The 26,587-nt window shown below is 48.0% G+C and overlaps 1 pseudogene; it reads left to right on the top strand.

Annotated features, from left to right (window-relative positions):
- Window positions 1–505: 505 nt before the first annotated feature.
- On the top strand, window positions 506–25,812 carry LOC137097408 (zinc finger protein 850-like; annotated as a pseudogene).
- Window positions 25,813–26,587: the final 775 nt, after the last annotated feature.

Raw genomic sequence — 26,587 nt, 5'->3', positions numbered from 1 at the left:
GCTCCGCCGCGTGGAGCCCCCCCATTGGCTGCCTGGCGCTCTCCACTTCGGATTGACAGCTTGCAAGTCCCCTTTGTCCCGCCCGCTGGAGGCCTCCTCTTCTGTCTCGGAGGGAGAGGGAGTGACGTCATTCACTGTTCTCCCGCCCGGGGAGAAGCCCCTCCCCCGCCTCTCATTGGCCGAGCCCGTGACGCTCCGCCGCCTGGAGGCCCCCCATTGGCTGGCTGGCTGCCTCTCTCCGGGTTTGATTGACGCGCTGCGAGGAAGAGGCGGGGGAGGGGGGCAGAAGGAAGGCGGCCTCTGAGGGAAGGGAAGGAGGGGGAGGGAGTGACGTCACCGCGCCCCCCTCTCTCTGCCTCCCTTCACCAATCAATAGAAGGCGCGCCCTCTCCTCCCGCTCTAGCCGGCCTTCGCCCTCCCATTGGCTGCGTCCGTCAAGCCCCGCCCACCGGAGGCCCCCATTGGCCGCCCGCCCGCCGCCCGCTCTCTTGGTTTGACTGACGGGTTGAAGGAGAGGCTGAGACGAGCGGAAGCAGGCCGGCTGAGGCAGGTGAGGAGTAGGGCGTTTGTGACCGGGCGGGGCAGGGGCAGGGGGGGGCGGGGGGGGCAGCAGGGCTCAGGCTCGCCTCCCCCTCCCTCCCTCCCTACAGGTGTTTTGCTCCCACAATCACTCCTCAGGAGGAGGAGGAGGAGGCGGCTGTGAGGAAAGGAGGGAGCCGCGGCCCAAACACCTCCCGCGCCCGGCCGAGCTCCTCCCTCCTCCTCAGCTTGGCCAGAACTCCTGCCCGCCAATGAAATCGGACCTGCCCCTCCCTCCCTCCTTCCTTCCTTCCTTCCTAGAATCCTAGAATGGGAAGAGACCCCCTCCTGGGCCATCCTCCAGTCCAGCCCCATTCTGCCAAGAAGCAGGAATATTGCATTCAAAGCACCCCTGGCAGATGGCCATACAGCCTCTGCTTAAAAGCTTCCAAAGAAGGAGCCTCCACCACACTCCCTCCGGGGCAGAGAGTTCCACTGCTGAACGGCTCTCACAGTCAGGAAGTTCTTCCTCATGTTCAGGTGGAATCTCCTCTCTTGTAGTTTGAAGCCATGCCTCCATTGTGTCCTAGTCTCCAAGGAAGCAGAAAACAAGCTTGCTCCCTCCTCCTCCCTGTGGCTTCCTCTCACATATTTATACATGGCCCTCATCATGTCTCCTCTCCGCCTTCTCTTCTTCAGGCTAAACATGCCCAGCTCCTTAAGCCGCTCCTCATAGGGCTTGTTCTCCAGACCCTTGATCATTTTAGTCGCCCTCTTTCTCTGGACACATTCCAGCTTAGAGTCAATATCTCTCTTGAATTGTGGTGCCCAGAATTGGACACAATATTCCAGATGTGGTCTAACCAAAGCAGAATAGAGCATGGGGAGCATTACGTCCTTAGATCTAGACACTATGCTCCTATTGATGCCTGAGGCCAAAATCCCATTGGCTTTTTTTGCCGCCACATCACATTCCTGGCTCATGTTTAACTTGTTGTCCGCAAGGACTCCAAGATCTTTTTCACACGTACTGCTCTCGAGCCAGGCCTCCCCCATTCTGTATCTTTGCATTTTCGTTTTTCCTTCCGGGCCTTTCTGTAAAAGACTCAGCAGCAGGCGTGGCCACCAGGAGGAGATGGTGTTGGGCGAGCAGCCATTGGACTGCCCCAGGCCTCGAGATTGGAGCCCTCCCCCCCCCCCATGAAATGAGACCTGTATTGTCCAAGGCTTTCATGGCCGGAATCACTAGGCATTTGAAGGCCTGGCTGTGCCTGGAGCAAACCTTTGTTGAGAGGTGATTCGATGTCCTTGTAGGTTTTTTCGGGCTATATGGCCATGGTCTAGAGGCATTTTCTCTTGACGTTTCGCCTGTATCCATGGCAAGCATCCTCAGAGGTAGTGAGGTCTGTTGGGACTAGGAAAAAGGGTTTGTATATCCGTGGAATGATTATAGCCCGGAAAAACCTACAACAACGAAATGAGACCTGTCTCCCTCCCTCCTGTCCTCCCTCCCTCCCGGCCTTTCTGTAAAAGAACCTGGCTGTGGTCCCGACCTCTCAGCAGTAGGCATGGCCACCAGGAGGAGGAGGAGGAGGAGGAGGAGGAGGAGGAGGAGGAGGAGGAGGAGGAGGAAGAGATGGTGTTTGGTGAACGGCCATTGGACTGCCCCAGGCCTCGAGATTGGAGCCCCCCCCCCCATGAAATGAGACCTGTAATGGGTGTATATATCTGTGGAAACACCAGGCACTGCCAGTGCATTATATGCTAATCAAGGTGGTCAGTTGAAACATTCTCACTTAGCTCCAGCAGACAAGAGTCCTTTGTCCCACCCTGGTCATTCTACAGATATATAAACCCATTTCCCTACTTCCAACAGACCTCACTACCTCTGAGGATGCTTGCCATAGATGCAGGTGAAACGTCAGGAGAGAATGCCTCTAGACCATGGCCATATAGCCCGAAAAAACCTACAACAAGGACATCTAATCACCTCTCAACAAAAGATTCCCCCAGGCTCAGCCAGGCCTTCAAATGCTAATCAAGGTGGTCAGTTGAAACATTCCCACCCAGCTCCAGCAGACAAGAGTCCTTTGTCCCACCCTGGTAATCATTCCACGGATATATAAACCCTTTTTCCTAAACGGTTCTGGCCCGACCTACCTTTCCGAACGCATCTCCTCCTATGTACCAGTTAGGACGTTAAGATCGTCTGGGGAGGCCCTGCTCCCGGTCCACCGGCCTCACAAACACGCCTGGCGGGGACGAGAGACAGGACCTTCTCAGTAGTGGCCCCTCGGCTGTGGAACGCCCTTCCTACAGACATCAGATCGGCCCCCTCCTATCTGGCATTCCGGAAGAGAGTGGAGACCTGGCTCTTCGAATAGGCTTTCAACTAAGCAGTGCAATTGATTGACTCTTGGAATATGGATTAATGGACAATGAGAGTGGATGCTGATTCTATTGATGAGACGTGATGGATTGTTATTTTGTTGTATTGATGTTTTGATGTTAATTAATTGATATTGCTGTTTTAATTGACTAATGGAGCCCCCGGTGGGTTAAAACACTGTGCCGGCAGGACTGAAGACCGACAGGTCGCAGGTTCGAATCTGGGGAGAGGTGGATGAGCTCCCTCTATTAGCTCCAGCTCCTCATGCGGGGACATGAGAGAAGCCTTTCACAAGGATGATAAAACATCAAAAATCATCCAGGCGTCCCCTGGGCAACGTCCTTGCAGACGGCCAATTCTCTCACAACAGGAGCGGTTGCTCCTGACACGACCAAAAAAAAATAAAATTGAGTAATGATCTGTTTTGTACTGTTGAATTGGTTGTTAACCACTCCGAGTTGCCTGAGGGCTGAGAAGAGCGGTATACAAGTGAAGTAAGTAAGTAAATAAATGAATAAGGAGTGGAGGAAGTCCCAGGCAGCGCCTCCTGGCACTCCCGGCCTCCTCAGGAGGCCTCACCACCAGATCCTCCTCCCTCCCTCCCTCCCTCCCTCAGGGGCCCTGGCGCCCGGAGATGGGTCCTTTCCACACTCCAGAACCGAGGTCTGGCCCCCCCCCCCATCACCACCTGTGGGCAATGGAGTTTCATGGGTGGTTCCTATGCCCTCCCCTCCCTGTTGGCGCATGGGGCGGGGTGGGGGGAGGCTCTGTGCCAGTCGTATGGCATGGGCTAGGGATCGGGACCATACAAGTGTGTTTAATGGCTGTTTCAATTGCGATATTGCCCCTGCCTGTTGCTCTTAAGCAAAGCCACGTCGGTGAAAACTACAACGCGCATCGTCTCTGGTCTCCTCAGAGATGAAGTGGTGGATCGGGGGTGCTTCTGGGAGTTAGAGGCCCAAACACCGAGGAGGCCACGGGTTGAATGAAGAGGGCTGCCTCAGGCCGGGTTGGCATTGCCCTGGATCCCAGGACCTGACTCCAGATTATTACCTGCTTTGGAGTGGGCCATATGCGTCTCTACGGCCAGCGACTCTGGGATCAGGCCCTGGGACAAAGCGCAGCGGAGATCCAGCCTCGGAGAGTTCTATGGTTGGGATCTCCATCGTCAAGCCTGTTGAATCCGTGCTCTAACTTTATTTATTTATTATTTATGTATTTACTTTGCTTCTATACGGCTGTATCTCAAGCCCGAAGGCAACTCACAGCGTTTCACAAACAGTAAAAACAGTAGAAACAGCAGTGGTTCCATACAACATAGAACAATTGACTTAACACATTATCCATAAATTACCAATAAGCCATTACAATGCACAATTATTACAAAAAACAACCGTACCCAATCTTCTCCTCATCCAAGCGTAGTCCAGGTTCGTCGTCCATTGTTCCATTCCGATGTTCCATTACCAGATTGCACTAAATTACTCAAACGCCTGCTCAAACAGCCAGGTCTTCACCTTTTTGCGGAATACCATTAGAGATGGTGCTAGTCTAATGTCCGTAGGAAGGGCGTTCCACAGCCGAGGAGCCACCACCCAGAAGGCCCTATCTCTCGTCCCCGCCAGCCGAGCTTGAGAAGCAGGCGGGATCGAGAGCAGGGTCTCCCTGGAATTTTATATCTGATGCTTTTATGTCAGGCCACTTTGAGTCTTCTGTGGGAGAGATAAGGCAACAACAACCACAATAATTGTCGAAGGCTTTCATGGCCGGAATCACTGGGTTGTTGTAGGTTTTTCGGGCTATATGGCCATGTCCTAGAGCAGTGGTTCTCAACCTGGGGTCCCCAGATGTTTTTGGCCTACAACTCCCAGATATCCCAGCCAGTTTACCAGCTGTTAGGATTTCCGGGAGTCGAAGGCCAAAAACATCTGGGGACCCCAGGTTGAGAACCACTGGTCTAGAGGCATTCTCTCCTGACGTTTCGCCTGCATCAGGAGAGAATGCCTCTAGACCATGGCCATATAGCCCGAAAAACCTACAACAACCCAACCACAATAATAATCTGAAGCAAAATCAAACCAGGGCTATTGGCATGATCACTCCCAAACGTCCCCTCCGATCCTTTGGTGTACAGGGAAATGAATGGGAAGGATGACAAGCGCAGCGCAGGTGGTGGGAAACTCGGCTTTTATGCAGTGAGGCGGGATATTTCTGTTCCTACAAGGTGGCAATGCACATAGGCAAGGAAAGCTGCCTTCTCTGCACATTTTGCGCCTGTGGATTCACGTTCAGCAGCGTTATCAGAAGAATTCAGCTGAATGTCAAGCGGCAGGTGCAATAGGTGCAGAGAAGTAGTGAGAGGTTAGACTCGGGTACCCTGCCCTCTGAATCCATCCTTAGAACCTTCAGCGGCTCACTGGGATGCCTCTCATAACCTTTTCTGCAGGTAAAAATCACAGAAGGGCGGACAGAGATGCATCGTCGGAGCAGAAGCCGCCAGTGAGGGTCCAGCAACTGTGAGTGGGATCTCGCCGGATCTGTTTCCATTGGTGAGTATTCCTGATGTGGACAAGGTTGTGTGGGCAAGGAAGGAGAATTATCTGCTTTCCTGTATGTATGTGTGTGTTTATATATATATATATATATATATATATATATATATATATATATATATGCACACACACTGAAGCAAATATGGCATCATACAAACAAACATATGCAGCAAAACAAATAGCATCACAGTCATTTTGCCTTTAAGTTATTGCTGCAGTTCATGTGGCTAGACAAAAGGGGAGGTGTTTGAGTTCAGGATCTTTCTGTGTATTCACCCTGGAAAAATTCCTTTGAGGTGGCAAAATATTAACTCTTTGGTGGGTGCGAATACTTTTAAGTGTTCTGAGCAACCTGTTGCATAATGTAAAAGAAACCACGCGTAGTTCACGTTTGATCAGCCCGCACACTGCCTTGCAGAGAAAGAAAATATGCCACACAGGTGAACAGAAAGTCTGGCCCATGCTGTGCTGCTCCCGGAGGCTTCCTCCGAGGACCTAACCGGCCCCCTCCTTCCCCGCTGTGTCCTTCGCTTCCTTGGGGTCTATCCGAGCTGCCCTGGGCCGCCTTGCCGAGCAGCAGCGCCTCGCCTTCGCCTCAGGAGGAGGAAGTGCCACCGCTGGCAGGAGACACGGTCCTCCTCCTGCCCCCTCCTCTTCCTCCTGAGGGAGTGCCCGGCCTGCCTGGGACTGCGCCCCTGGGGCATTTGGCGCTCTACGCAAAAGCGTAATTTGCGTAATGGTTCAGCCACCCCTGGGTGCCCAGAGCAGGAAAAGATGAAAAAGAAGGAAAAGGAAATAGGAAGAGAAAAGTATTTGGCGTCCAATCTAGCTTAGTTCAGCTCTAAATAATCACATAGGCATAACGGGGTCATGAGAGAACCCTCCCGCAGGATGGAAAAGACATCAAAAGATCCAGGCAACATCCCTGGGCAACGTCCTTGCAGAAGGCCAATTCTCTCACACCAGAAGCAATTTGCAGTTTCTCAAGTCGCTCCTGACTTTGTGTTGACTTTTTTCTAGCAAAAACACTTCAAATTAATCTTCAGAAGTTAAAATTGCTAAATTCCTTTCTTCTTCATTCACAAAGTCAATAAAAGGCATCCAATCTTTCAATCTTTTTCCTATATCAGTTAGTCCAAGTCAAAGTCTCAGGTTGTACATAGATGTTTTCCCCCCAGATGTTCTGGATCAACTTAGGCATTTGAATCCGGTATTTCGTGGCATCATAATTACCTGTCCACCACAAATAGTAAAAAGGCCCATGCCATGACCTCCTTTCCGTGTGGTGGGGAACCATGAAAGCAGGTCATGCCTTGGCCTGTAACACGCCTGGAGCAAGGGAGAGCGGACCAGGACGGAGGGTCTCCGTGGAAACGGGCCAGGGTCAAGGGGAGGGCCAGAGTGAAGGCTGTGAGGAAGTCAAACGGAACGCAACTTTGAGGTGGAACTTGGCCTGTAACCATACTGTATGCTTGGAGAAATAAAAGCCTTCCCGGCTGGCTGTGAGGTGCAGAGCAGGACGCCCCGCTTGTCGCTTACATTTCCGGCAAGTGCGGGAGACCTCCTTAAACGGGCTAGAAAGCTTTTTGGGTGTCGTATACCATCAGTACATCATTTCACAGAAATTCTATTTCAGATTATAACATCATGTGAATTTTAACCCATATTCCACATTTCTCCCATTGATCCAACATTTTATTGTTTCCACATTTATTTTGTGCCAACTTTGTCAAGCATTCTTTGACTTGCTTGCCTATTGTTTCCCACTTCAGTCATATCTTACACAATTAAATGTTCGTCATTAGCACACAAATGCAACTCAAATTCCCATTTACTCTGTTGGGGCTTGGTGAGTCCCTAGCATTTTTTTTCCAGTTAGACGCTAGAGACAGGAGAGCCAAACTACAGTTTTCTTACTGGCCAGAGCAAAGCTGAGGGTGACCAGCAAAGGCGAAGGTGCCACTTGGCCCTTTTATAGTCCATCTGTTTTTGCGCATGCACAGAGTGCTTCCTTTGGTTCTCCCTCATCTGCAGACACGAGGATTCTTCAGCAGCTGGCCATCCATCTCAGGGCTTTCCGCACAGCCATGTAACCCGGAATATCAAGGCAGGAAACCCCACAATATCCGCTTTGAACTGGGTTATCCTGCAATATTCAGTATTCCTGCTTCTTGGCAGAATGGGGTTGGACTGGATGATGGCCCAGGAGGTCTCTTCCAACTCTAGGATTCTATCTGAGTCCACACTGCCATCTATTCCAGTTCAAAGCGGATAACGTGGGGTTTTATTCAGCTGTGTGGATGGGGCCTCTGCAGCGGACATTCCCCCCTCTCTGCCCACTTCCCCCGAGCTCTCTTGTTCCCTCAAGGTCCCTTCGCTCTCTCTTCAGCTCTCCCCCGCCCTTGCAGGTCATAACGTCCTCCTCTGGACCCTTTCCCTCACTTTCATCTGACTCTTCGCTTGTTGCTTTGACTCCGGTCTCTCTGGCCCTTTGGCTTTGCAGCGCAGGTGAGATTTTTGACTTTTTCAAGCTCTCTCCCCAACAGTTTCCACTCTTTTTTATGGAATGTGGAGCACCTGTGTTAGTTTGGACCATCAGAGGCCACATGGGCCATCTAGCTCAACCCCCTTCTGCCATACAGGAAAAGCACAATCAAGGTACCCCTGACAGATCGTCATCCAGCCTCTGTTTGAAAGCCTCCAAGAAAGGAGCTTCCGCCACACACACTCTAAGGGAGAGAGTTCCACTGCTGAACAGCTCTTTTGGGAAGTTCTTCTTCCTAATGGTCAGGTGGAATCTCCTTTCCTGTCATTTGAACCCATTGCTCCGAGTCCTAGTTTCCAGGGAAGAAGACAAGCCTGCTCCCTCTTCATTCGGACATCCTTTCACATATTTATACTTGGCTATCATGTTTCCTCTCAACATATCCAGCTCTTTTAAGATGCTCCTTGTAAAGAAGAAGTGTAACACACACACACACACACACACATATCCCGCCACTGAACACCCAATATAAAGAAATATATATATATATATATATATATATATATATATCCACTGGAACACCACAATGGTAGTGAGACAGTGATGGTTATGTGTTCTGGTAGAGGGAACACTGCTCGTCTTTGAACCTTCTTTTGAATTAAAGCTGCCACCAACCTAAGTAGTTTTAGGATTTTTAAAATGAGTAATTGAGGTAAACTTTCCCACTCCTGCCAACCCTGCTTTTCCCTCTGGCTCCCAAACCACTGTGTGCTAAGAGGCTTTTCTGTAGTTCAGGGTGTTGAAATGGCTGGAACGATCACAAAGGCTTGATGATGGAAGGATGTACAATAGAGACCTTTTTGAAAGTTAAATAGAAAAAGATTTATTTTTAAAAACAGACAACTAACTACTACTGAGAGGTACAAAAAACGAGACTTGTTACAAAAGTACTTCAGCTTGCTTGGTTGCTTGAAACAATTCTCTTCACTTGGTTACAGACAGAACTAACCACACAGAATCCTTTGTTGGAAACAAAACCCTCGCTCTATTTCAGAGAAATAGCAAGAGTCTGACTAACCTAACTAGGCAGTCCCTGGGTGTGGCGATGTGTGTTTTTATTCATATGGTTATGTGTTGTTTGAACAGTGGTTGATAAATGGTAAGTATGTAGGATTATATTTTGTTAGAGATGGTGGCAGGTTTGGCGTGAGCAGAGTTGCCATAGCAACGGGGGCGGAGCCAACTGTCACTTCACGGCGCAGCTGTTTGAAAGTGGCAGTCTGTGACCGTTAGTGTTACAGGGAAGACTGAATCTCTGGGTGGAGATTCAGGGAATTAATTTGTGACCAAAGAGTTACAGGAGAAGGTAATTGATCTTGTGGTGTGTGGAAAACCACCAGGAATACTATAGTTAGAGAACTATAGGGAAGACTGGTTCTTTAATATTAAGAATCTGGGTTTGGCTGGGAGCCAATTCTATTAAATAAGCCTTTTAGCTTATTTGTTTTATTAGGACAGTTGTCCAGGAAAGATACATCTGCTTATAGAAACCTCTTAAAGTCTGTACCTAAAGTTACTCCTGAAACCTTACTTATGTAACCAATCAAGATTTGTGCCTCTAGAGAAGAAACATCGAATCTGTTATACCTTGCTTGTTCCAATAAACTTGTCACTGTTTTCCTCAAGCCTTGCCTGATACAGTTTCTCCTAAGTCAAACAGCCTGCAGAAGTAAAGTCAAATCAGGGACAGTAAATGCTTCGCTATCAAATGAATAAATCCTTCTGTAACTAATATTCCCTTTATAAACCAGCTCCTAAGCTGCTGTTGATCATTGCCCGACTTTCTTTACAAATTTGGTGGCAGTAATTTTATCCTCCTTTACACTGGGTAATTAACTAACACTTCCCTAGAGTTCTTCCTGCTAATTAACCCAGCCTGGAGAGCTAATCCCTTGTGCTAACTCTCACAAGAGATCTGATTGCTGCCTGACCTTTTTCCTGTCAGCTCACAGCACTCTCTCACAGACACTCTCGCCCTGAAAACCCCGTTTCAAAGACTCCCTTCTTCACACACCAGCTCCCAGTTCTCAACTCACACTGAAGCTGAATTCTTTTCCCTCCTAAGACTTGGCTTCTCCCAACTGCTCTGGCCAATCCCAGGAGACTTCAAACTCCTCCCCTCTTCTAACTATCCTCACTCAAGATGGCTGCCTCCCTGGCCTCCACTCCCAAAATGGAGGTCTGCCATACTGTTACCCAGGCTTCCTTTCCAGCCTACTAGGTAAGATTCACTACACTCCTCATAGGGATTCATGGTCTCCAGACCTTTGATCATTTTAGTCGCCCTCCTCTGGACACCTTCCAGCTTGGAATCAATATCTCTTTTAAGATGTGGTGCCCAGAATTGGACTCAGTATTCCAGGAGAGATCTCACCAAAGCAGACTAGAGAGGCACTGTGATGCCTTCCCACCATCTAGAGACTCGGCCCCTTTGGATGCAGCCCAAAATCCCATTGGCCTTTTGAGCTGCTGCATCACACGGTTGCTCCTGTCCTACTTGTTGTCCACAAAGATCTTTTTCACACATACTGCTCTCGAGTCGTCCCCCATTCTGTATCTCTGCATTTCCTTTTTTATTCTGCCTAAGTGGAGTATCCCACATTTGTCCTTGTTGAAATTCATTTTGTTTCGTTTGGCCAATCTGTTCTCTAATCTGCTGAGATCATTTTGAATTCTGATTCTGTGTTCTGGAGTGTTTGGTCCCATCTGCCAACTTGATAAGCATGCCCTCTAAACCTTCTTCCAAGTCATTAATAAAGACGTTGAGGAGAACTGGGGCCAGGACCGAAACCTCTTTGTGGCACTCCACTAGTCACTTCTTTCCAAGATGAAGAAGATGAACCATTGCGGAGAAGCACCATTTGGGTTCGGTCGCTTAACCAAATACAGATCCACCCAAGAGTAGCATTGCCTCGCCCGCATTTGGCTGGTTTGCTTGCAAGAAGATCATGGGGACCTTGTTGAAGGCCTTCCTGCAACCAAGAGCTGCTCCATCCAGAGCATTCCCTGCACCTACCAAGTTTGTTTGTTCATTCGTTCAGTCATCTCCGACTCTTCGTGACCTCATGGGTTTGTAACTCTATCAAAAAAAGAGATAAGATTCGTCTGGCATGACTCGTTTTTGAGAAATCAATGTTGACTTTTAGTAATGGCGGCATTCCTTTCTAAGTGATCTGCTTCAGAATCTTTCCTGGTACTGATGTCAAGCTGACTGGATGGTAATTGCTTGGGTCCTCTTTTTCCCCTTTCTTGAAGATAGGGACAAAATTTGCCCTCTCCAGTCTGCTGGAAGCATCCCAGTTGGAGTAGATCTGAGTGACTTTATCTGCAAAGTGCCATGCAAACAGCCTGTGAGACGTGGACTGTCTACAGACATCACATGCAACTCCTGGAACGATTCCATCAGCGCTGCCTCCGGAAAATCCTGCAAATCTCCTGGGAAGACAAGCGGACAAACGTCAGTGTGCTGGAAGAAGCAAAGACCACCAGCATTGAAGCGATGGTCCTCCAACATCAACTCCGCTGGGCCGGCCACGTTGTCCGGATGCCTGACCACCGTCTCCCAAAGCAGTTGCTCTACTCTGAACTTAAGAACGGAAAACGGAACGTTGGTGGACAGGAAAAGAGATTTAAAGATGGGCTCAAAGCCAACCTTAAAAACTCTGGCATAGACACTGAGAACTGGGAAGCCCTGGCCCTTGAGCGCTCCAGCTGGAGGTCAGCTGTGACCAGCAGTGCTGCAGAATTTGAGGAGGCACGAGTGGAGGGTGAAAGAGGGAAACGTGCCAGGAGGAAAGCGCGTCAAGCCAACCCCGACCGGGACCGACTTCCGCCTGGAAACCAATGCCTTCACTGTGGGAGAAGATGCAGAGCAAGAATAGGGCTCCACAGCCACATACGGACCCACAAGGAAATCCATAATGGAAGACCATCTTACTCATCCAACGAGGGATCGCCTAAGTAAGTAAAGTAATGCAAACAGTGGGCTACTGAGTTGTCAGAGATGTCTCCTTGAGGACCACTATGAAGTAGCCCTCTGACCACTCGAAACAGCTCTGCTGGATGGTTTCTTGCAGATGCAATGGTGGCCGCAAGGAACAATTTCTCTGCTGCCTCAACTGCAGTGGAGTAGGCTTTCAAACATGCTCTAACCCATGCTCGGTCAGGTTTGCTTTGAGTTCTCCACCAACATCGCTCCAGTCTCCATCTCACTCGCTTCATCTCCGCCAACTCCTTAGAAAACCAAGGGGCTGGTTTGGCTCTGCTCTGTGAGAGGGAGTGTTCAGGAGTGATTGTGTCCACCGCCCTGGCCGTTTCCCCATTCCAGAAGTCACACAGAGCTTCGAGAGAATCGCCTGCCAAGTTGACAGGAAAGTCCCCAAGAGCCACCAGGAATCCATCCGGGTCCATAAGCCTCCAGGGGTGGACCATCCTAATTGGCCCCCCACCCTTCAGAGGTTTGGAGTCCCTGCGAGTCTAAAGCTGACCAGGTAGTGATTGGCCCGTGACAATAGAACTGTGACAAGTTCCTTCACGCCACCCTCATCCCATCCTGCACAGAAAACAAGGTCCAAAGTGTGCCCAGCAGCATGGGTAGGGCAAGACACGACTTGGGACAGGCCCATCACTGTCATGGAAGCCACGAAGTCCTGAGCCACACCCAACAGGGAAGTCTTAGCCTGGATGTTGAAGTCCCCCAGCACTATTAGCCACTGACCTCCAGACCTCCTTGAGCTGCTGAAGATCTCTAAGACCAGGCCGCTCTCTTTCTTCCCCCAGCCCCAATGCTGCCCCTTCCGTCTGTCCATCCGGCCCTCCCTCCCTTCCTTCCCCGTCCTGTCACGAAGCCTTTCCTATGCTCTTTGTTTCCTCTTCCCAGAAATGATGGAGGGAAGCTCCTACTCTACTACTATAAGCAGTCACTCATGGCCCCTGACTCTGGTGGTCTTCAAAGCTCAATACCAACGACAAATTGATCAGATTCAGTGTGGTGTCTCGGTAGCACTAATCAACCAGAAGTTCCCAGAAGACATCACAGTTCTGTTTCACCATTGCCTCACCACAGGCTACTTTCAGTGGGACAATGAATTCTATGAACAGAAAGATGGAGTAGCCATGGGAAGCCCCCGCAGCCCGGTCATAGCCAATTTCTACATGGAACACTTTGAAAAACAAGCCCTGCAAACACACACTCTCTCTCTATATATATAATGTTATTTTTACCCCGCTAGCATCTCCTGAAGGACTCGGTGCAGCTTACATCGGCCAAGGCCTCAAAACACAACACAACAATACAACACCTAAAGCAAATTAAAAACAGTTAAGCAATATTAAACAACAAGCAATAAACAAGACATCAAGACACTATAAAACTGGGCCGGGCCAGAGTAATGGGTACAGAATTAAAAGTGCTGATGTGGCAGGAGGTATGCAGGATTATAAGGTAAGTGCAGTGTGCGGTGTGCGGCAATCTTCGTTCTACTAAAGTGCTTATGGGAGTTGTTATTGGAGTTTTCCTAATCTGGGAAGGCACATCGGAACAGCCAGGTCTTCCAAGTTCTTTCTAAAGACTGCCAGTGTAGGGGCCTGTCTAAGATCTTTTGGGAGGGTGTTCCAGAGTCGGGGGGCCACCACAGAAAAGGCCCTGTCTCGAGTCCCCACCAAGCCTAAAAGAATCCCACAAAATTGGACAAGCAGATGCCTCAGTCACCTCATCTGGCACTGTGATGAAATTGGAGTCGAGCTCAAGGCGTATCTGAGCAACTTTGCCTGCAAAATGGTGTGCGAACTCGCAACACCGAGTTGCTGGGTCGTTGAAGGTCTCCTCCACCACAGGTGGGTGAAGGAGTTCCCCGACAACCCAAAACAGCTCCGATGATCTATTTGCTGCAGACGCTATACGGGTGGTCGTGAAGGATTCCCTGGCCACCTGTATGGCCACGGAGTATGCCTTAAGAGAGGCTTTAAGAGACCTACATAAAAACTCCAACCATCACCCAAGCCACAAAAGAAGCCCTGGCAGACGGTGCAGAAAGAATCTGCGAAGCCCACCTCCTCCAAAGGGAACGGAACCACCTAAACTGGGCTCTACAGGCCAATGGAGACTCCAAAACAAACACCAGAAGAGCTGTGAGACCGAGAACAAGCCACGAGAGTCAAGACAGAGACCCACCCAGAGGAAAAGCGTCCTTCCCATACATCAAGGGAACCACCGACCGCATAGGGAAGCTGATGAGGAAATACAACCTACAAACAACCTACAGACCCACCAAGAAAATCCAACAAAGAGGGATCCTCTCACCTCTGCAGGAGACTTCTGTATACCATGCAGCTGTAGACAAGTCTACATAGGGACCACCACACGCAGCAGCATTGCCCAAACACGGATCAAGGGACATGAAGGGCACTGCAGGCTACTTCAGCCAGAGGAGTCAGCCATAGCAGAGCACACAGTGAACCAACCTGGACACAGCAGATTATTGGAGAACACAGAAATGCTGGACCACTCTCACAACCACCGTGTCAGGCTACACAGAGAAGCCATTGAAATCCATAAGGATGTGGACAAATTCAAGAGAAAGAAAGAAACCATGAAAATAAACAAAATCTGGCTAATAGCAAATAACAGAACAACACTCAAACACAGGGGAACTCCAGACAAGAAACAATCAGGGACAGCTAATCAACTCTCAAGAAAGGATTCCCCCAGGCTGTAAAAAGTCACACCTAAAAACTGTCAGACCATCAAATGCTAATCAAGGTGGCCAATTGCAGTATTCACCCCTGGCTCCAACAGACAAGAGTTCTTTCTCCCACCCTGGACATTATTCCACAAGTATATAAACTCCATTTTCTTAGTTTCCAACAGACCTCACAACCTCTGAGGATGCCTGCCATAGATGCAGGTGAAACTTCAGGAGAAAATGCTTCTAGAACATGGCCATCTCTTTTGTAACTGACTTTAATGGCTCCCATCTCTACAGCTACACTTCCTGTTTTCTACTGAACTCCCGCTCCCTCCCTCCTTCAGTCTTAAACTTACCAACAGGAAAAGCCCATCAATCAGTTTTAAAAGTTGGGTTGTTATAGGTTTTTTCGGGCTATATGGCCATGGTCTAGAGGCATTCTCTCCTGACATTTTGCCTGCATCTGTAGCAAGCATCCTCAGAGGTAGTGAGGTCTGTTGGAACTAGGAAAAACGGTTTATATATCTGTGGAATGACCAGGGTGAGACAAAGGACTCTTGTCTGCTGGAGCTAGGGGTGAATGTTTCAACCAACCACCTTGATTAGCATATAATGGTCTGACAGAGCCTGGGGCAAACTTTTGTTGAGAGGTGATTAGATATCCTTGTTTCTTTCCTCTCTATTGTTGTGCTGTTGTAATTTTACAGTTTTTTTTAATACTGGTAGCCAGATTTTGTTCATTGTCATGGTTGTCCACTGTGAAGAGCCCTTACCTTATTCACTGCCAGGATGCAGGGCCTGGAAAAGCCTGCAAGCTTAGAAAGATAGGGAATGGGCAAGGCGAAGCATCGGCAGCCATTTTGGAGAAGGGAGACGCCATCTTGAGTGTAGTTCAGAGCAGGGGGGCGTGTCTTAGGCATTAGTCAACAGGGAATGGCTGGGATTGGTGTAGAGAAAGGGGGCGGAGTTTAGGAGAAGCTGAGAGGGAAAAAGGAGAGTGAGGCTTGTGTGCGAGAGAGGAGTTGGAGCGGAGAGTTAGGGAGAGCAGTTGCAGAATCAGAAAGTGCTGGCGTTGGCCTTTAAAGCCCTAAACGGTTCCGGCCCAAGTTACCTATCCGACCGCATCTCTGCCTAGGAACCCACCAGGACTTTGAGATCTTCCAGGGAGACCCCGCTCTCGATCCCGCCTGCCTCACAGGCACGGCTGGTGGGGACGAGAGATAGGGCCTTCTCGGTGGTGGCTCCTCGGCTGTGGAACGCCCTTCCCACGGACATTAGACTAGCACCATCATTAATGGTATTCCGCAAAAAAGTGAAAACCTGGTTGTTTGAGCAGGCGTTCAAATAATTAGTGCAATGAAGGTAATGAACATAGGATTGGAACAATGGATGGCAGATCTGGATCATGTTTTTAGTGATGAGATGCTAGCGAATGGCTATTGGTGTCAATTGTATATTGTTGTTAGTTGTACACTTTTCTATAATATGTTATGATGTTAACTGTTTTTTATACTGTGTTATGGTATGGAATTTCTTCTGTTCTTGTTGTTTTTATTTATTTGTCATGTCAGAGCAACCAGTCCGTTATATTACATTTCTAACAGAACAAAGCAAACAAGCAGAAAAGTACAAAACTTGTGAGTTTGGTAGTTGGTTAAATGTCCTTTGACCAGTCACGGGCCCCTTGGAGTGCTTCCGGTGTTGCTGCAAGAAGGTCCTCCATTGTGCATGTGACGGGGCTCAGGTTGCATTGCAGCAGGTGGTCAGTGGTTTGCTTTTCTCCCCACTCGCATGCCGAGGATTCCACTTTGTGGCCCCATTTCTTAAGATTGGCTCTGCCTCTCGTGGTGCCAGAGCGCAGTCTGTTCAGCGCCTTCCAAGTCGCCCAGTCTTCTGTGTGCCCAGGAGGGAATCTCTCATTTGGTATCAGCCATTGGTTGAGATGCTGGGTTTGAGCCTGCCACTTTTGGACTCTCGCTTGCTGAGGTGTTCCAGGAAGTGTCTGTTCTTGTTGTGAACCGCTGTGAGTCACCTAAGGGCTGAGAACAGCGGTATACAAATAAAGTAAATAAATAAATAAGTGAAGATTTAGTCAGGAGTCTAACTTGAAAATAGATTTTAGATAGTTACTTCAGAGGAAGGACTATTTTCTAGACAGACCTTGTGTATTGGGCTGTTTGTAGTGAAGAAATCTATTTTGAGGGGAAAGTAAATTCCCAGTTTAAACTTGTGACCGTAACTGAATCCAAGCACGGTACTATTGAATGCAACCGACAAGCTTTTTTGTGCCTGAAATATTTTTTTCAAGATTGTTTAATAAAGTTCTAATCTATTTCCACACTACCACAGACTGTGCGTGGATATATTAGATAAGAATATAACCTCTCTGAAGAACTCAACAGCACTGTCTCACAAAGAAGTGTGCGATTTGGTTTCTCTCAGCCCTAAAAGTAGAAATTTAGCAGCATCAGCCAAGCTAGAAGAAACGGTTTCAATAATCTTCACCCATTATACAGTAAAAACTCACACATAGAATCATAGAATCCAAGAGTTGGAAGAGGCCTCATGGGCAATCATCCAGTCCAACCCCATTCTGCCAAGAAGCAGGAATATTGCATTCAAATCACCCCTCAACAGATGGCCATCCAGCCTCTGTTTCAAAGCTTCCAAAGAAGGAGCCTCCACCACACTCCGGAGCAGAGAGTTCCACTGCTGAACGGCTCTCAGTCAGGAAGTTCTTCCTAATGTTCAGATGGAATCTCCTCTCTTGTAGTTTGAAGCCATTCTTCCTTTGCGTCCTAGTCTCCAGGGAAGCAGAAAGGAAGCTCCCTCCCTCCTCCTCCCTGTGGCTTCCTCTCACATATTTATCCATGGCTATCATATCCCCTCTCAGCCTTCTCTTCTTCAGGCTAAACATGCCCAGCTCCTTAAGCCGCTCCTCATAGGGCTTGTTCTCCAGACCCTTGATCATTGTAGTCGCCCTCCTCTGGACACATTCCAGCTTGTCAATATCTCTCTTGAATTGTGATGCCCAGAATTGGACACAATATTCCAGATGTTGTCTAACCAAAACAGAATAGAGCATGGGGAGCAGGACTTCCCTAGATCTAGACACCATGCTCCTATTGATGCCGGCCAAAATCCCATTACAGTTAATATTTTTCCCTGTTAAACATAAGAATAGTTCCTTTCAAAGTAAATAAGCCTTTTAAAATTTGGTTAACCCGTGACAATTGGTGGCCGCTCTACATATTGGTGTCAGTGGATTGATTGGATCCATTATATTGTTTTACAGCATTCATTTTGGTCTGTGGATCTTTATTATTTAATTTGGCAGCTAGTGGGATCCACTAGTGATCTGGTATAGAATATTGGTGGCAGCATTGATTAGTGATCTGAATAGATCTTTATAATTTGGTCTCCAGCGATTGAGATCGATTTGCTAGATTCTTTATATCCACAGCTGCATGGTATACAGAAGTCGTCTCCTGCAGAGGTGAGAGGATCCCTCTTGTCCTTGGTTGGATTTTCTTGGTGGGTCTGGAGATAGTTTGTATGTTGTGTTTCCTCATCAGCTTCCCTCTGTGGTCAGTGGTTCCCTTGGTGTCTGGCAAGAACACTTTCCCTCTGGGTAGATCTCTGTCTTGACTCTCGTGGCTTCTTCTCGATGGTCTTGCAGCTCTTCTGATGTCTGAGGTGGAGTCTCCCTTGGCCTGGAGAGCCCAGTTGAGGTGGTTCAGTTCATCTTGGAGGAGGTGGGCTTCACAGATTCTTTTGGCACGGTCTGCCAAGGCTTTAATGGTCCTTCTTTTTTGACTTGGGTGATGGTTGGAGTTTTGATGTCGATATCTATCTTTGTGTGTGTGGGTTTTCTGTAGACGGTGTGACCCAATTGTTGATCTGGTTTATGGATGACTAGGACATCTAGAAAAGGCAGTCTTCCTTCATTTTCTCTTTCTATGGTGAACTGGATGTTTGGGTGGATGCTGTTGAGATGGTCCAGGAACCTGTTGAGTTCTTCTTCTCCATGGCTCCAAATGGTGAAGGTGTCATCCACATCTCTGAACCATATGTTTGGGTGGATGCTGTTGAGATGGTCCAGGAACCTGTTGAGTTCTTCTTCTCCATGGCTCCAAATGGTGAAGGTGTCATCCACATCTCTGAACCATATGTTTGGGTGGATGCTGTTGAGATGGTCCAGGAACCTGTTGAGTTCTTCTTCTCCATGGCTCCAAATGGTGAAGGTGTCATCCACATCTCTGAACCATATGTTTGGGTGGATGCTGTTGGGATGGTCCAGGAACCTGTTGAGTTCTTCTTCTCCATGGCTCCAAATGGTGAAGGTGTCCTCCACATATCTGAACCATATAGTGGGCTTTTTTGTGGCTGTTTCCAGGGCTTGTTTTTCAAAGTGTTCCATGTAGAAGTTAGCTATGACCGGGCTGAGAGGGCTCCCCATCGCTACTCCATCTTTCTGTTGTTGTTCTCCGATGCCCTCTGCTTGCCTCAAGATGTCATGGAGGGGATTTATGATGTCATTGATAACGTCAGAAATCAGCTCCTGACAGTTTGGCCCAATGAAATCAAAGTGATGCTCCAATATTGGAAAGAGTTCCCCCTTTTTTTCCCTTCCATTCAACCCTTTACCCTCTCTCCCTTTTCTTCTTTCTCGCTGGATTCATTCCCTTCTTTATTAAGAACTAGCTTGGGGACCCGGCGCTGCCCGGATTATTTGAGAAAAGCGTTGTGTGCCAAGGTTGGTCTTTATCAGTTATTTATGTGGCTCGCAGTGCTCTCAGGGAGTTAGTGAAGGTACTAGGAGTCCCATCGTCTATGGTCCATCCTCCTCCAAAGTGCACCAGGATGTAGAGTGGGTCATGGGGGCTCTGTGTGCCAAGTTTGGTCTTTATCGGTAATTGGATGAGGGTTGCAGTGGTCTCAGGAATTGAACGAAGATAGTGCAAGTCCCATAATCCATGATCCATACCCGGCCAAACCACACCGGGGCATAAAGTGGGTCATGAGAGGTCTATGTGCCAAGTTTGGTCTAGATCAGTCATTGGATGAAGGTCACAGCCGTCTCAGAAAGTGAGTGATGGTACTGTAAGTCCCATCATCCATGGTCCATCCTCCTCCAAACTGCAGTAAGATGTAGAGTGAGTGAAGGTACTGGAAATCCCTCAGGCCCTTTCCTTTCTCTTCTCATCCACTTGAGAATGTTTTTCTGTTGTTGTTTTTGTCGTGTCAGGAGCGACTTGAGAAACTGCAAGTCGTTTCTGGTGTGAGAGAATTGGCAAGGGCGCCAGAGAGTCTGCAAGGACGTTGCCCAGGGGACGCCAGGATGTTTTGATTTTTTACCATCCTTGTGGGAGGTTTCTCTCATGTCCCCGCATGAGGGGCTGGAGCTGACAGAGAGAGCTCATCCGCACTCTCCCCGGATACGAACTTGCATCCTGTGGGTCTTCAGTCCTGCTGGTTTAAGCCTCTACGCCACCAGGGGCTCCTCTTGAGGCTGGCCAATCAGAAACCATATGCAAATTTCCTTTCCCCTCTCAGCCACTTGAGGATGTTGGAATGTTGTGGGTGGCCAATCAGAGACCATATGCAAATTGTACCACAGTGGCAGCCAGTCAGAAAGCTGCCACATGCACCTATGTCTGCTGCACACATACAAACACTGACTTTTATTATATATATATATAGATATAGATATATAGATAATTGATTGCCTTTGCTGGTGTCTGTTTATGTGCTTGGGACCCCGATGTCTGCATTTCTTGGAATTTTCGCCTTGACATATGAAGGGAAAGGGGGGAAATATTCGAGATAAAGAAGGTTTCTGGTTTTCATCTTTGATTTTTTGTTTCTTCCTTGACCAGGGAAACGAGGATTCAGTGGAGCCAATTCTTTGGTGCAGTAAGGAAGCCAATAATCTAGGAAGGAGAAATCATCTCAAAGTGATGATCTTGCTGAATTCCTGACCTCACTTAGAGATAAGAAAGGAAAAAAGAAGAGTCAAGTATCTGTATTGCAATTAAACACCCATAACACTGTTGACATGCAGGAAAAAACATCTGAATACCTGGAGTGTGGAAAGACTGTCACTCGGAGGGATCATCTCCAACAACATGAAAGGACTCACAATAGGGAGAAGTCCTCTGAATGCCTGGAGTGTGGAAAGAGCTTTGCTCATACTTCAAACCTACGTCAACATCAAAAGACTCACACTGGGGAGAAACCCTATGAATGCCTGGAGTGCGGAAAGAACTTCACTTATAGTTCAACTCTGCGTTCACATCAACGAACTCACACTGGGGAGAAACCCTATAAATGCCTTGAATGTGGAGAAAGCTTCACTCAAAGTTCAACTCTGCGTTCACATCAAAGGACTCACACTGGGGAGAAACCCTATAAATGCCTTGAATGTGGACAGAGCTTCACTTATAGTTCAGGTCTACGTTCACATCAACGAACTCACACTGGGGAAAAACCTTACACATGCCTGGAGTGTGGACAGAGCTTCACTCAGAGCGGACCTCTACATAGACATCAAAGAACTCACACTGGGGAGAAACCTTATGAATGTCTGGAGTGTGGACAGAGCTTCAATCATAGTTCAACTCTACGTAGACATCAAAGGACTCACACTGGGGAGAAACCCTATGAATGTCTGGAGTGTGGACAGAGCTTCACTCAGAGTTCACATCTAAAAAGACATCAAAGGACTCACACTGGGGAGAAACCCTATGAATGTCTGGAGTGTGGACAGAGCTTCACTCGTAGTTCATTCCTACATTCACATCAAAGGACTCACACTGGGGAAAAACCTTATGCATGCCTGGAGTGCGGAAAGAGCTTCACTCAGAGTTCAAATCTACGATCACATCAACAAACTCACACTGGGGAGAAACCCTATAAATGCCTGGAGTGTGGGAAGAGCTTCACTTATAGTTCAGTTTTACATTCACATCAACGAACTCACACTGGGGAAAAACCTTACACATGCCTGGAGTGCGGAAAAAACTTCACTACCAGTAAGTCCCTACGTTCACATCAAAGGACTCACACTGGGGAGAAGCCCTATACATGCCTGGAGTGCGGAAAGAACTTCACTACCAGTAAGTACCTACGTTCACATCAAAGGACTCACACTGGGGAGAAGCCCTATAAATGCCTAGAATGTGGAAATAGCTTTACTCAGAGGGGACATCTACGTAGACATCAAAGGACTCACACTGGGGAGAAACCCTATACATGCCTAGAGTGTGGACAGAGCTTCGTTGAGAGTGCAAATCTACGTAGACATCAAAGGACTCACACTGGAGAAAAGCCCTATAAATGCTTAGAGTGTGGACAAAGTTTCACTGATGGTTCAGGTCTACATTCACATCAAAAGACCCACACTGGGAAGAAACTCTATAAATGCCTGGAGTGTGGACAGAGCTTCTCTTGGAGTTCTAATCTACGTTCACATCAAAAGATTCACACTGGAGAGAAGCCCTATAAATGCCTAGAGTGTGGACAGAGTTTCACTCATATTTCAAATCTACAATCACATCAAAGGACTCACACTGGGGAGAAACCCTATAAATGCCTGGAGTGTGGAAAGAGCTTCTCTCAGAGGGGACATCTACAGAGACATCAAAGGACTCACACTGGGGAGAAGCCCTATAAATGCCTAGAGTGTGGAAATAGCTTCACTCGTAGTTCACATCTACGATCACATCAAAGGACTCACACTGGGGAGAAACCCTATAAATGCCTGGAGTGTGGACAGAGCTTCACTCAGAGTGGAAGTCTACGTTCACACCAAAGGATTCACACTAGGGAGAAATCCTATAAATGCCTAGAGTGTGGACAGAGCTTCTCTCAGAGTTCTAATCTACGTTCACATCAAAGGACTCACACTGGGGAGAAACCCTATAAATGCTTGGAGTGTGGAAATAGCTTTGCTGATAGAGGAACTCTACGTTCACATCAAAGGACTCACACTGGGGAGAAACCCTATAAATGTCTAGAGTGTGGAAGTAGCTTTGCTGAGAGAGGAAGTCTACGTTCACATCAAAGGACTCACACTGGGGAGAAGCCCTATAAATGTCTAGAGTGTGGAAGTAGCTTTGCTGAGAGAGGAAGTCTACGTAAACATCAAAGGACTCACACTGGGGAGAAGCCCTATAAATGCCTTGAATGTGGAAAGAGCTTCATTCAGAGTGGAAGTCTACGTAAACATCAAAGGACTCACACTGGGGAGAAGCCCTATAAATGTCTAGAGTGTGGAAGTAGCTTTGCTGAGAGAGGAAGTCTACGTAAACATCAAAGGACTCACACTGGGGAGAAGCCCTATAAATGCCTTGAGTGTGGAAAGAGCTTCATTCAGAGTGGAAGTCTACGTAAACATCAAAGGACTCACACTGGGGAGAAACGCTATAAATGCCAGTAGTGTGGACAGAGTTTTGCTCGTAGTTCAACTCTACATAAACATCAAAGGACTAACACTGGGGAGAAACCCTATACATGTCTGGAGTGTGGACAGAGCTTCACTCAGAGCGGACATCTACCTAGACATCAAAGGACGCACACTGGAGAGGAGCTTTATACATAATGCTTGTGTGCAGATCCATTTTAGCCGTAGCGGTAAGGGTCCAGCCATCACGGATTCCCACACGCAACAGGACCATGTGGCAGCAGATCACAGTTCCTCTTCTGCTTTTCAGGGGTACGCTGCAGACAAAGGCTTAACAGCTTGGCTTGACCTCTCTTGAATCTTTTTGATTTTCCTTTGATTTCTAGATTCTTTTAATTAGTGGGACTGACTGGGAGTTGGGGACGTGTGGGACGGGTGGGTGGAGTACGTGCATGTTTGGGGGCTTGAAAAGTCCCTCTTTTACCTTCTTTTTCTTCTCCCTTCTTCCCCTTCAAAATACTTCTAAAACATCCTCATTATTAATAGTAATCCCAGCAAACAAGAATAAAAGCCTCCTTCTCAGAAAACGACTACCACCCAGTTACGTTTTCTCTAGAGTAGAAAGTCAAAACCGCTTTAAGGAGCCATGAGATCCGAGGCAGGAAGGCGTGAGGAGGGGGAGAAAGGTTCTCCTCCAGGCAGGGCTTTTGGAAGGAAGGCCTGGAGATAGCTTCAGGGTGACCGCTCTTCCTTCCCTGGGACGTGGGAAGCCTCCTTGAAATGCCTTGGAAAGCTGCCCGCAGGGACAGAGAGCACGCCCGCAGCCCGTCTCCTCCAGAGTAGAAGAAACCGCTTTGGCAAAGCATTAATCCCCGGTCTCCTCTACAGACAGAAGGGAAAGGATTGCAGAAAGAGTGGGATCTTAATTCTGATGCTTTTAATCCCGGTCTTACTCATAGAACGATACAGTTGGAAGAGACCTCGTGGGCTATCATCCAGTCCAACCGCATTCTGCCAAAAAGCAGGAATATTGCATTCAAAGCACCCCTGACAGATGGCCATCCAGCCTCTGTTTAAAAGCTTCCAAAGATGGAACCTACTTCCTCCTCCCTCGCTGCCTCCGCTACTCCCCGCTCATTCCTCGGAGGCTCCTTGTGTGCCATTGACGCCACTGCCAGGCTGGGCTGAGGCCTGGTCTTCTGCACTCGGCGCTGAGCTAAACAGCGAGTCTGCAATAAGGGAACCGCAAAGTAGCGGGGAAACACTGTACTCCTATTTATGCAGGTTAAAATCCCATTGGCATTCTTTGCCACAGCATGACATTCCTGTCTCTTGTTCCCCTTCCTCCCCACTCACGAGGATGCCAAGATCTGCTCTTGAGCCAGGCATCATCATCCCCCATTCTGTCCCTTTGCATCTCATTTTTTTCTGCCTAAGTGGAGTCTCTTGCATGTGTCCCTGTTGAGCTTCACTGTGTTAGTTTTGGCCCATTCTGCTCCTGTCTTCTGGAGGATTGGCTCTCTCTCCCAGATGCGTCCCGTCTGCAAACTTGATGGTCCTGCCTTCTCACCCTTCATCTAAGAAGTCCTTAATGAAGACCCTGAGCAGGACCGGGCCCAGGAGGGAGCCCTGCTTGTGGCACTCCACTCGTCACTTCTTTCCAGGATGAAGAGGAGGAAGCCTTGGGGAGAATCACCCTCTGGGTTCGTCCGCTTGACCAATCACAGATCCACCTCACTATAGTTTTGCCTCGCCCACATTGGACTAGTTTCCTTGCCAGAAGGTCATGTGGGACCTTGTCGAAGGAAGGCCTTCCCGAAATCCAGGCATGCTCCATCCACGGTGAAAACAGAGATCGGATGAGTCTGGCACGACTTGTTTTTGATAAATCTGTGTTGACTATTAGCAATGACCGTATTCGTTGCTAATAATCTGTCAAGAACAAGTAAGACCAGCCTTCAGCAAAGAAGAGCTGGAAGAGGAAATGAGAAGAATACACAACAGTATAAGAAGGAACCAGGGGATGCAGCTAATGGATTGGAAATTAGATTGTTATGGAGAATATATAGGATCTCCAATGCCTTTTGTAATGTGTGTTCATGGAATAGAGATGTAGGTTGAGTTGGAATAACAATCACTTTGTGTAATCTCCCCCCTCCATCCCAACAAAACCCACATTTTGTTTTGTGACATCTTAGATCTGCTTAAAGGGTTTACCAATTAAGAACCACTTTGCTATCTCTACGTTACCCCCTCCCCTCCCCCCCTTACCCCAATTCCCTCAGTGTGAAATTCTTTCATTTTTATTTGTAAATCTATATAAATAAAATGTAATCTTCGTTTGTGGGATTAACATAACTCAAAAGCCACAGGACGAATTGACATGATACATGTTAGAGCTACGTGTGTGTAATGTGAAATTTTCAGTTAGTAGTGTAAAGCTAGCGTGTGTGTGAAGCTTTCCAGCAGAGCAATGGTTAAATGCATAGAGTAAAGTTTCATGGCTAGAGAGACACTTTGGAGCTTTGCAAGCTTCCTCTGATGTGACCAGAAAACGTCACTGCTTTGGAATGTCGGCAGGGAGAACTTTGCTGACCGTCCTTCTCTCGGCGCCATTAGTCCTTGCCGGACACGTGTTTGATCTCCCTCCGGTCGTGCTGTGTATACAGCGGTGTATATAACTGGCAATAAAGATAAAAACTGCAGATACGGCCGTACGCTGCTTGTGAACGTGTGGATTTATGGATGTGCGTCTATGCAGATGCTAGATCGCCCACTGAGGGGATGAGGTGTCTGGATTTAACCTCTCAGCCACACGCCGACAAGACATCTCTCAGGCCAGCGAGTGGCCATCACTCATAAAGACACTGAAAAACACAGCGGAAGAGACTTAAAAAGCAAAAAGACGCTACAGCGCATGCGCAAAATGACTCCCCGTAGTGAAATCGTGAATTTGCCAGGAGGCAGAGACCAATTAGACTCATCAAAGAGTTCTTTTTCCCTGGCGAGACAGAGAGGCACCCAATATTTTTCCCTGATTTTCCCAATCATCATCATCATCATCATTTAATAACTTATTAATCGCCCTCCCTCCGAGAATGCTCTAGGCGATTTATAGCTAAATTATAAAAGATAAAATACATACATACAAAATTAAAAATTAACAGAGATCGAATGCTCTAGTAAAAAGCCAGGTCTTAAGTGCGAGAATAAAAGGCCCTAAGTCATGCATGGCTCTCAGGTAGGGCGTCAAGGAATTCCATAAGGCAGGGGCAGAAATTGAGAAAGCCCATCTGCGCCTGGTCCTTTTCAAGTGCACTTCTCTAGGACCCGGTATATGGAGTAAGTCACGTTGGGCTGATCGTTCCGACGTCCAATGATGGGAGAAGGAGAGGCGGTCCCTAAGGTACGATGGACCCTGGCCGTAAAGAGTTTTAAAGGTCTCACCAATGAAAGGTCTCACCAAGTTGAAGAAAAGCTATAGAGGTTTAT

The sequence above is a fragment of the Anolis sagrei genome, chromosome 6 (genome assembly GCF_037176765.1).
Source record: "Anolis sagrei isolate rAnoSag1 chromosome 6, rAnoSag1.mat, whole genome shotgun sequence".
NCBI classification, from domain to species: domain Eukaryota; kingdom Metazoa; phylum Chordata; class Lepidosauria; order Squamata; family Dactyloidae; genus Anolis; species Anolis sagrei.
This window is presented reverse-complemented; position numbering and strand designations above follow the sequence as displayed.